A 9510-nucleotide genomic window follows, 5' to 3' on the forward strand; every position below is an offset into this window, starting at 1 on the left:
ATCTTTGAAGTCAGAAAAGGAGATAAATAAAATTAATGAAATAATAAGTAAAAATTAATTACCACAATGAATTTTGATAAGTTTCTCCAGGGTTTATTTTGCTGGAGTAAGAGCTACCTAGTGTAATCCTACATCTCTTCACTCCTGTCTACCGGGAAGAAAGAAAGGATCTTAAAGTGAGATATAATGAAATGAAGGGTCACAGGTTGTCCCACAGGGAAAGCCACATTTCTTTTCCCAAGGGAGTTTCTCAGTGTCTCCCCTGTGTTCTCTCCGGAGTGCTCATTTCAAGGAATCACTCGCATCTCCCAAGCACTGGCTTGAGACGCAACCATTCTCTTACCAAGGTGAGAAACAAGACAGGGGTTTTCCTAAGGAAAAGACCAGTCAGCACAACGCATAAAAACATAATTGAAATTCACTGACTAGTCTTTCAGAGAGCCTTAAACAAGTTTGCCCTCCGCTATAGCCATTTTGCTGATTTTACTCAATTATTGGCAACTTTGCTTGCCGCTAACCATACGAAAAAGGGAGGAGGGGCGGGGAGAGGAACTTACCAAAGTTAACATTGCTAGTATCTCTATCACCTAGTGTAGGAGAAGTACTAGTTATCACCAGTATCCGTTTTACCCATCTTCTCTAACAGGGCTCAGCCTGTGGGTCTAATCCAACCAGTCACCTGTTCTTGCAAATAAAGTTTTGTTGCAACACAGCCACAAACATGCACATGGATATTGTCTATGGCTGCTTTTGCACTGCAACAGCAGGGTTAAGTTGCAGTCGAGACAGAAGCCATGCGGCTCAGAGAGCCTAAAATATTTACTATCCAGCCCTTTACAAAAACAGGGCCTTTGCCAACCCTTGTTCAGAATAACAGAACAAACAATTTCAAGCTGGGGACGTGGTTGCCTAGAACAGAGACTTCATTTCTCCACCTCCCTGCAGTCACGTCATACATCTAAGGGTTGTCAGTAAGATGTAAGTGGAAGTTGGGTAGAACTTCATCTTGAACCATGAGAAAAGCTTGAGCACAGAGGCGATGCACAGCAGAGCAATAGGCTGGGGAGGGCCTGTCCTGACACCATGGAGCATTATTCTGGACTTGGACATTTGGCCCAGATTTCTAGAGGACAAGGAAATAAATTCTTATTTTGGATTTTTGTTTCTTAGAACTAAATCTAATCCTAATATATTGGGGTTTGTCCATTTTTAACATAAAATGTAGCTAAAGCTAAAAAGATTTTAAAAAGGTATTTTCCTTGAACAAAAACACATGTATCTGCATTCAAGTCAAAGAAGAGACGTTACTAGAGCTTCCTAAAATAATTCCAAATAAATGACATCCAGACTATTCAGTAAAAGCATCGTTATGGAGAGAGGAATGTGTTCCTTGTTTCTATCTAAAGCTTTATTTTCGTAAGCTAGAATTTCTCAATTTATCATCCTCATCCTTAATTGGATGAGACAGGATGTTATTTCTTGTAATTAGAATAACTATTAAACAAAGTTGTCACGCCCTAAGTCATTGAGAATGCCAGATTCAAAATGTATGCTTTCCTACCGTGTCATCACAAATTAATAGGCATTTGTGGGGGGAAATCAGGGACATATTGGCTACAATTAGACTTCTCCCTCTTGCTGTTATTTTCTTTTTGCCTTCATTGTTAAGCAGTAAAACTATTCCACCTCAACAGGCAAGAAACCTGTGCCTGGTGACACAGCAGGTGTGAAGCACATGTTCCAACAAAATACCTTTTTATCAACTTAATTAGCACCTGGGATCACAGGCTGGTGATGCAAGAGCTAGAAGCTGAAGCATGAACTCTACAAAACCTTCCTTCCCCACAGGAACATCTCTCATCTCCTCCAGCTTCTTCCAGAGTAAGGTTACCTGTCATTTATTCTTGTTGTTACCTCTTGGCCTTACCACTCTTTCTCTTGGATTAAAAGGGTGAAAATATGAGCCTTTCTAGAAATGTGGCAATTTATCCAAATATTTTGTTTTTATTTGATGAGAAAATGTTTGAGAATTAGAGAACAAATACTCAGTAATGTAAATGGTTAAAGTGGAATCATAGGACTTGGGATAGTGGAAGATACTGTTAAAATCACTTAGCCTCAGCTCCTCACTCTCTGGAAAAGGAAACTGAGGCCCAGAAAGTGAGATGTTTTGTCCAAAATTGTGGAATTAGTCATCTAATTCTGGATTACAAAGCAAAGCCTTGACTTTTAATCCAGGGCTCTTTCCGCAAATTTGGCATAATCTTTTAGTAAGTGTGGTTGTCAATGAAGTGGACTTTGGGATTCACAAATTTACTGTTCAAAGATTCAACCATCCAGGGATAATTAGAAAGGTCTATAAATTTAGTGATTTTGCTAACACAGGAATTTCGATCATGTGCTCTGCCAGGAAAATCCCTAGAGTGCACCTACCATCATGCCAAGCATCAACCCATCATCACACACGGCTTTGCTATTCTCCTATTGTACGTGAGTGCTCAGTAACAACCCTAAACTGATTTTTAAAAATTATTTTTGTTGTGGAAAACTGCTCTTTAAACTGATAGAAAATCAGTTCAAACTGACCCAGGCCAAAAATAGAAGAAAGCAATTGATTCTGGTAGCTGAAAGTCTAGGATATAACAGCTTCAGACAAGGCTAGATTTAGATGTTAAATGATGCCATTAAGAATCTGTTTCTATTTTTCCACTTTGCTGTCTTCTGGGTTGGCTTCTTTCTCAGGCAGTCTCTCTGTGATGACAAAGAAGCTATAATCAGTACTAACTTACATCTTCCCAACCTAGTGACCCCAGAGAGTTTACTCTCACTCTCTGTTCCAGGCATGTTCCCACTCCTGGAGTTGGAGCATGTGGTCCGACTACTTGACCCACATAAACTGAGATGGGTACAGTGGGGAACACCCAGTGGTGTACTCATAAATGTTTAACAACTAGCTCTGGGAGTGGGGAGTGGAGTTCTCATTTGTAATGTCTGTCAATTTCCACGGTGTAAATACTCTCACCATGGCAGATTTCAAGCTACCAATGTGGTCCCTGAGCACGGAGTTGGGAAGAGATGTGGAGGAGCACGCATTTCATAATATTTCTACCAGACGTGTAAAATCAATGTAAATAAGCTCAAGATTATCCATAATAACAAAATGTAGTACAAGTAATTACGAAGTGATGAGTTTTGAGTATGCACTAACTTTAAGTAGAATTTGTTTAATCATAAGTTTATAGAATTTAACATTAAATAATGACTGTGTATGACCATAGGCTGGCCAAATTCCTGAAATTTTAACGATTGGCTCTTATGAGCTGGTATGAGCCAGCTCTAGACACCAATGGCAAATGCTCCAAAGGGAGAAGGTTTCTATTAGCAGAAAAAGGGAGAATGCATGCTGGGTAGGCAAAAATAATTGATATCTACTTAAGTGAGAGGTAAGATTTCAAGTGAAAGTTGAAAACTGGCTCTACTGTAGCTTGAGGATACGCAAAATAAAATTTTTATTCTTGCCAGAAACATATTTCAAGAGAAAGTCTTGGAGAATTAGGGAGACACGAAGATCTTGTATGCGTTTACTCCTCATGAGATCAAGAGGTAATGGCTCTTGAGTACTTCTGCAGCCTCAGTCCTAAGGGTTGGTGGTTTGGTACAGGACAGCTCCAGGGGGACATACTTAAGACCCTGCGGAGTTGCAGAGATGGGGTTGAGGGGGCAGCTGAAAGAAGATCGTCTCAGTGTACTGCTCCCACTTATATCATCCATGAAAGTCAATATCAATAACTGAAATTAAATGCAGGAAAGTCCTTTGTAAAATGATGGGAGTCTGAATTGTAATTTTGTTGAAAGAATCAAAGTTACGTTTCCATCCATATGAGAAACACCCTCTAGAAAGCCTGTCCTCACTAACCCAGAGCACCCTGATCTCCACCTCGCCGAACTGTCGTAATACTTAATCATGACACAGTTTACACGATGATTGTATACTCTCTCATTGTGTAATAAAAATATTTGTGGGAGAAAGCTTTATCCTGCCAAGCATATCACTGCCTCCTGAATATTTATATTTTATCCCCAACAATGCTGAGCATAGTATTAAGTACATAGAATGTGTTTAATAAAAGCGTATTGATGTGAAAACTGGACATAGGGTAACATTACTGTCTACCGAAAGAACTTGTTTTATGAAAAGACAATGGTGATTTGATAACAAAGACTGTAAGTTATGTGCAAATGGTGCTTCTAAACCTTTGGGGGTACCTGAAAATTATTTCTTCACTTTGAAATCTTATCAATAATACTAACTTAGGTTTCAAATGCTTCTTACAAACATGGTGTAATGGTAAAAGGTAAGTTAGGCCCTGTCCAAATTAACTCAAATTTTGAATTAATCAGGTCCAATATATGAGATTCCACTATATATAAAGATTCACAGTCACAATGCTCTCTTAGCCGGTCCCTTAGGCTCACTATCCGTAGTGTGAAAGCTGGCCAAACTCGGTAAATTCACAGAATTATGCAAAGGTAACCTCAAATTAGATGGCGTCGATGAGCCAAAACCTTATGGTGGTTTTTTTGGAAAAGAGATCCTTCATTTCTTAGGACACAGCCTAAGGTGGGCTATTAATTCCAAATGGAATTTCCAGGTTGAATGTGAGGATTAGTACTGAAACGGTTGACACCATTCTTTAGAGGCAAAGTCGTATTTTTGATAAGAAAATTGAGACAATTATCACTTAATCATCTTAATTGTTCCTACTACATATTAGAAAAAGTCGTAGAGTCTCAAATGCTATAATTATAGTATCTCATTCAGCCTTCCTACTACAACTGTTCCCCAGACACTCCCTCAACCCTCACTAAAATGGCTTCTTAAAATTATGCTGTTCAACTTCTGGTTGGAGTTTCCTAGTTTAAAGAAGATTTATACCATATATCTGAAGCCCTCTCCTTTTGATTTTTATTTCTCACTCTCGTTGGGCCAGCTGCCTTCAACAGATGGGAATTTGGTCCCTTTTTAAGGCTGCATCTGTTATGGTACCTGCCGGTGTCATTTCTTCCCGTTTCAAGTTGAATGCCATGCGTTTTTGCCTATGGGCTGCTCTAGCCACACTTTAAATTATACCTAAATTTAATCTTAATTCTAAACACAATCTTTCATAGCAGCAAGTAAAAAACATAATTAGAAGTTTTCAAGTTTCTGATATGACAATAATTTGAAGGAATGGAACAATGGTGTAAATATGGAATTTAAGAAAGATGTAGCCAGTGGCACAGCAGTTAAGTGTGCACATTCTGCTTCGGTGGCCCGGGGTTCGAAGGTTTGGATCCCAGGTGCAGACATGGCACCGCTTGGCAAGCCATGCTGTGGTAGGCGTCCCACATATAAAAGTAGAGGAAGATGGGCACAGATGTTAGCTCAGGGCCAGTCCTCCTCAGCAAAAAGAGGAAGATTGGCAGCAGATGTTAGCTCAGGGCTAATCTTCCTCAAAAAAAAACAATTAGTCACATTCACAAATGTTGCTAAATCTACACACACACACACACACACACACCCTGAGGGAAACACAATATCCTTATACCATAGTCAAATTCCCCCAATATCCCAAGGACTTACAGAATGGGATTTTGCATAGTTGACTTTCCGAAACAGTTGAACAACTATGCCTTGAAAAACCAAAACTTTAAAACCATAATCATTCTCATTTGAATACTTTGTAAGATGTACTATATTAAGTTTTAAATATAATTTAATCTGCCTCTTAATGACTTGCAGTCGTCCTTATGAACATTCTTTACTATACTGCACTGTAGTGACAGATAGCACACCAGGACAAAAATAAGTCTTATTCATTTCCATTTAATACCACAAACATTTGTGTGCTTGCCCTCTCTGTGCCAGATATGATGCTGAGTTCTAAGAATAGAGACGAATGAAACCTGGGTCCTGTATCCAGGGTTTCTCATTTTCACTAAAGGAATGTGAGAGCACAGGAGATGTACGATGAATGGTCAGAGACAACCAGCCTTGGAGGTGAGCAGGAACCAGATCATGCAGGGGTTTAAAATGGACCCTTAAGTATTTTACATAGGGCACTAATCTATCAGATTCAAAGGGTCACCTTAAGGGCAGTATGAAAAATGAACAAAGTAGATGCAAAGTAGACACAAATTGGAGACAAGGAGACAAGTTTTGAGAAGTCTGCTCTGGTCCAAACAAGAAATGCCAATCTGAGCTAAGATAGTAACAGATTGAGAATGTAAAACCAGCAGGATCTGGTGTCTATCTTAATGGTGGAATAAAGAAGAAGGCGGAATCTAGGATGATTTCTAAGTCTCTTGTTATAGCAACTAGGTAGATGATGCCATTAACCAAAATGGGAAATTCAGAAAGAACAGGCTTGAGAGGAAAGGTATTGAGTTTGGATTTTCATTCATTTATTCAACAAATATTTACTGACCACCTGCATGTGCCAGTCACCGGGTTGGCACTGTGGATACAATGGTAAGCAAAAGAAGACATGATCTCTGCCCTCTTGGAGCTTACGAGAGAGGATTAACTGAGTAACCACATCAACATATTTGTAAACTTCAACTGTAATGACGGCAAGAAAGGAGAAGGACATGGTGCTATTGCGGGGGGTTACCTCTTAGGGAGGTCAGGGCAGCTTCCTGAGGAATCTGTTTTAGAGTAGTGATAGGAAGGATGAGCAGGAGTTAGCAAAGGGAAGGAGGGAAGAAAGATGTTCGTAGAAGAAACAGAATGTCCAGGGGCTCCACAGTGGGAGTGCGGTATTTTCAAGGAACTCAAAGAAGACCAGTGTGGCTATAGCAGGAGATAAAGCCAGAAAAGTGGATAGATGCCAGACCACAGAAGGCCTTGGAAGCAGGCCTGATGGTTAGGCAATCTGCACCAATATGGCCATGCTGTCACTACGACAGTAACATACATCTGCACCGGTTGATAAATAGCTGCTGCATCAAGCTTCCCTGGGGTTCCCTGCACCCACCCACCAATCCAGCTGCCCAGCCCCTCTTCTGGACTTCTCCATGATCTGGCAACCAAAAGAGGAATATCTAGCATAATGGGGCAGGGAGTGCAGATTTTTTAAATGCTGCTCCAAGACGCTGGCATCTGTTCTGATGGTCAGTACCTGGGTAATATTGGTTGTTAAATATTTTTAATATTTTGAACATGCTCCCTGCTTACAGGCCATGTAAGGAGTTTAGCATTTATTCCAAGAATAATGAGATAGCTTTGAAGAAGATGACATGATCAGATACACGTTTAGAAAATACTACTCCAATTGCAGGGTGAGTAACAGATTGGGGAGGGGCTAAAGTGAAGGCAGATAGACCAGTGAGTAGACTGTTTCTCATCCTGCCTTCTGTTAGGGTGGTGATTGTGGTAGAGATGGTGGGAAACAGATTCAAGAGATAGCTAGAGAAGAAATCCCAATCAAAATCTCAGCAGGCTTTCTTATAGAAATCGACAGCTGATTCTAAAATTTATAAGGAAATAGAAAATGTCTAGAATAGCCAAAGTGATTTTTAAGGAGAACAAAGTTGATGGACTTTCACTACCTGAGTGCAGGTCTTACTATAAAGGTACAGCAGTTAATTCAGTGTTGTCCTGGCATGAGGATAAACATGTTGTAAATGGAATTGTTTTCTAGCTTTCCTTTTTGTTTTTTGTTTGTTCGGGGTTTTTTTGTTCGTTTGTTTTTATTTATTTATTTTATTCTATTTTTGTGTGTGAGGACGATGTTCCCTGGGCTAACATCTTTTGCCAATCTTCGTCTTTTTGTTTGAGGAAGACGGTCCCTGGGCTAATATGTGTGCCAAGCTTCCTCTATTTTGTCTATAAGATGCCACCACAGCATAGCTTGATGAGCAGTGTGTAGGTCTGCACCTGGGATCTGAACCTGTGAACTCCAGGCCACTGAAGCAGAGCCTGCAAACTTAGCCACTATGCCACCAGGCCAGCCCCTTACTTTCCTTTTTTGGACTCTTCATTGCTAGTATATAGAAATACAACTGATTTTTGTGTGTTGATTTTATATCCTTCAACTTTATTGAATTCATTTATTAGCTAAATTTTTTTTTATAGATTCCTTAGGGTTTCTACGAATGCAATGATCATGTCATCTTCATATAGAAATAGCTTTACTTCTTCATTTCCAATTAGGATGTTTTTTATTTCTTTTTCTTCCTTCATTGCTCTGGCAAGAATGTCCAGTACCATGTTGAATAGAATATTAGGAGAAAAGCTTTCAGTCTTTCACCATTGTGTATGTCAGCTATGAGCTTTGTAAATATAGCCTTTATCATGTTGAGGAAGCGCTCATCTGCTTCTAGGTTATTGGGTGTTCTTATCATGAAAGGGTATTGTATTCTGTGAAACGCTTTTTCTACATCATGTGTAGACAACGTGATGACGTACATGAGATGATCATGTGTTTTTTTCCTTCATTCTATTAATATGGTGTATTACATCAATTGATTTTTGTAGGTTGAACCACCCTGGCATTCCTAGGATAAATCCTGCTGACCCACTGATTCTTGACAAAGATCCCAAGGTAACTGAATGGGAAAAGGATAATTCTTCAACAAAATGTGCTCACAAAGTTGGATATGCGTGTGGAATCAAAATAAACCTATGACCTCACACCATAATAAAAAGTATCTCACATTTTCTGTGGGTCAGGAATCTGGGAGCAGCTTAGCTGAGTGCTTCTGGTTCAGGGTCTCTCGTGGGTTTTAGTCAGGAGGTCAGCTGGGGCTGCAGTCATCTGAAGGCTTGAGTAGGGCTGGAGGATGTACTTCTGAAATGACGCCCTCCCATGGCCGTTGGCAGGAGGCCTCAATTTCTCACACATGGAGATCTCCTCACAACATGGCAGCTAACTTCCTCCAGAACAAGCAATCCATGAGAGTGAGCAAGGAAGAAGCCACAGTGCCTTTTATGACCAAGTCTCCTAAGACTCGTGTCATCACTTCAACTTTATTAGAAGAGAGTCACCAAGTTCAACACACATGCAAGGGGAGAGGAATTTGGCTCCACCTCTTAGAGGAGGAGTACAAAAAATTTTGTGGACATATATTAAAGTTACTTTAAAGAACATTAGCTCCGAGGACTGCTACAATTCAAAGGTTGAGATCTCTCTGGGTAGAGAGAAGTGACATGCAGCAGATAAAATGTTATACAATTTTACCTATGTGAATAGTGTGTTTTACAGGATGACAGCTGCTTTTGGTAGAACCCTTATTGTTGCTGACTTTAAAATTAGGTCAATAAGCAAAACTCTTTGCATTCCTATTATTTTCTTTGAGAATACTGGTCTGGATGAAAAATTGACATATTCAGAAAATTCATCTTTCAACAAAGTGCTATTTTCAGACAATCCTATTGAAAACAATTTTAATATACCTTATGTAATGATTTATAAAAAGCATCCTAACATACTGAATATAATATTATAGTTGCAATTTGGAGTTTTCTTT

General features: G+C 39.5%; 1 long non-coding RNA gene across 2 annotated transcripts in view; it reads left to right on the top strand.

The window, feature by feature from the left end:
* LOC139083085 (uncharacterized) overlaps positions 1-8725 on the top strand; it is a 52614-nt gene extending 43889 nt beyond the window's left edge. The window contains exons 2-3 of one of the 2 annotated variants that reach the window (XR_011539644.1): positions 1695-1881; positions 8519-8725. This is a non-coding gene — a long non-coding RNA (uncharacterized lncRNA). The remainder of the gene's footprint in view (positions 1-1694; positions 1882-8518) is intronic. The other variant, XR_011539643.1, reaches the window with a different exon arrangement.
* Positions 8726-9510: the final 785 nt, after the last annotated feature.

The sequence above is a fragment of the Equus przewalskii genome, chromosome 4 (genome assembly GCF_037783145.1).
Source record: "Equus przewalskii isolate Varuska chromosome 4, EquPr2, whole genome shotgun sequence".
Lineage (NCBI taxonomy): Eukaryota > Metazoa > Chordata > Mammalia > Perissodactyla > Equidae > Equus > Equus przewalskii.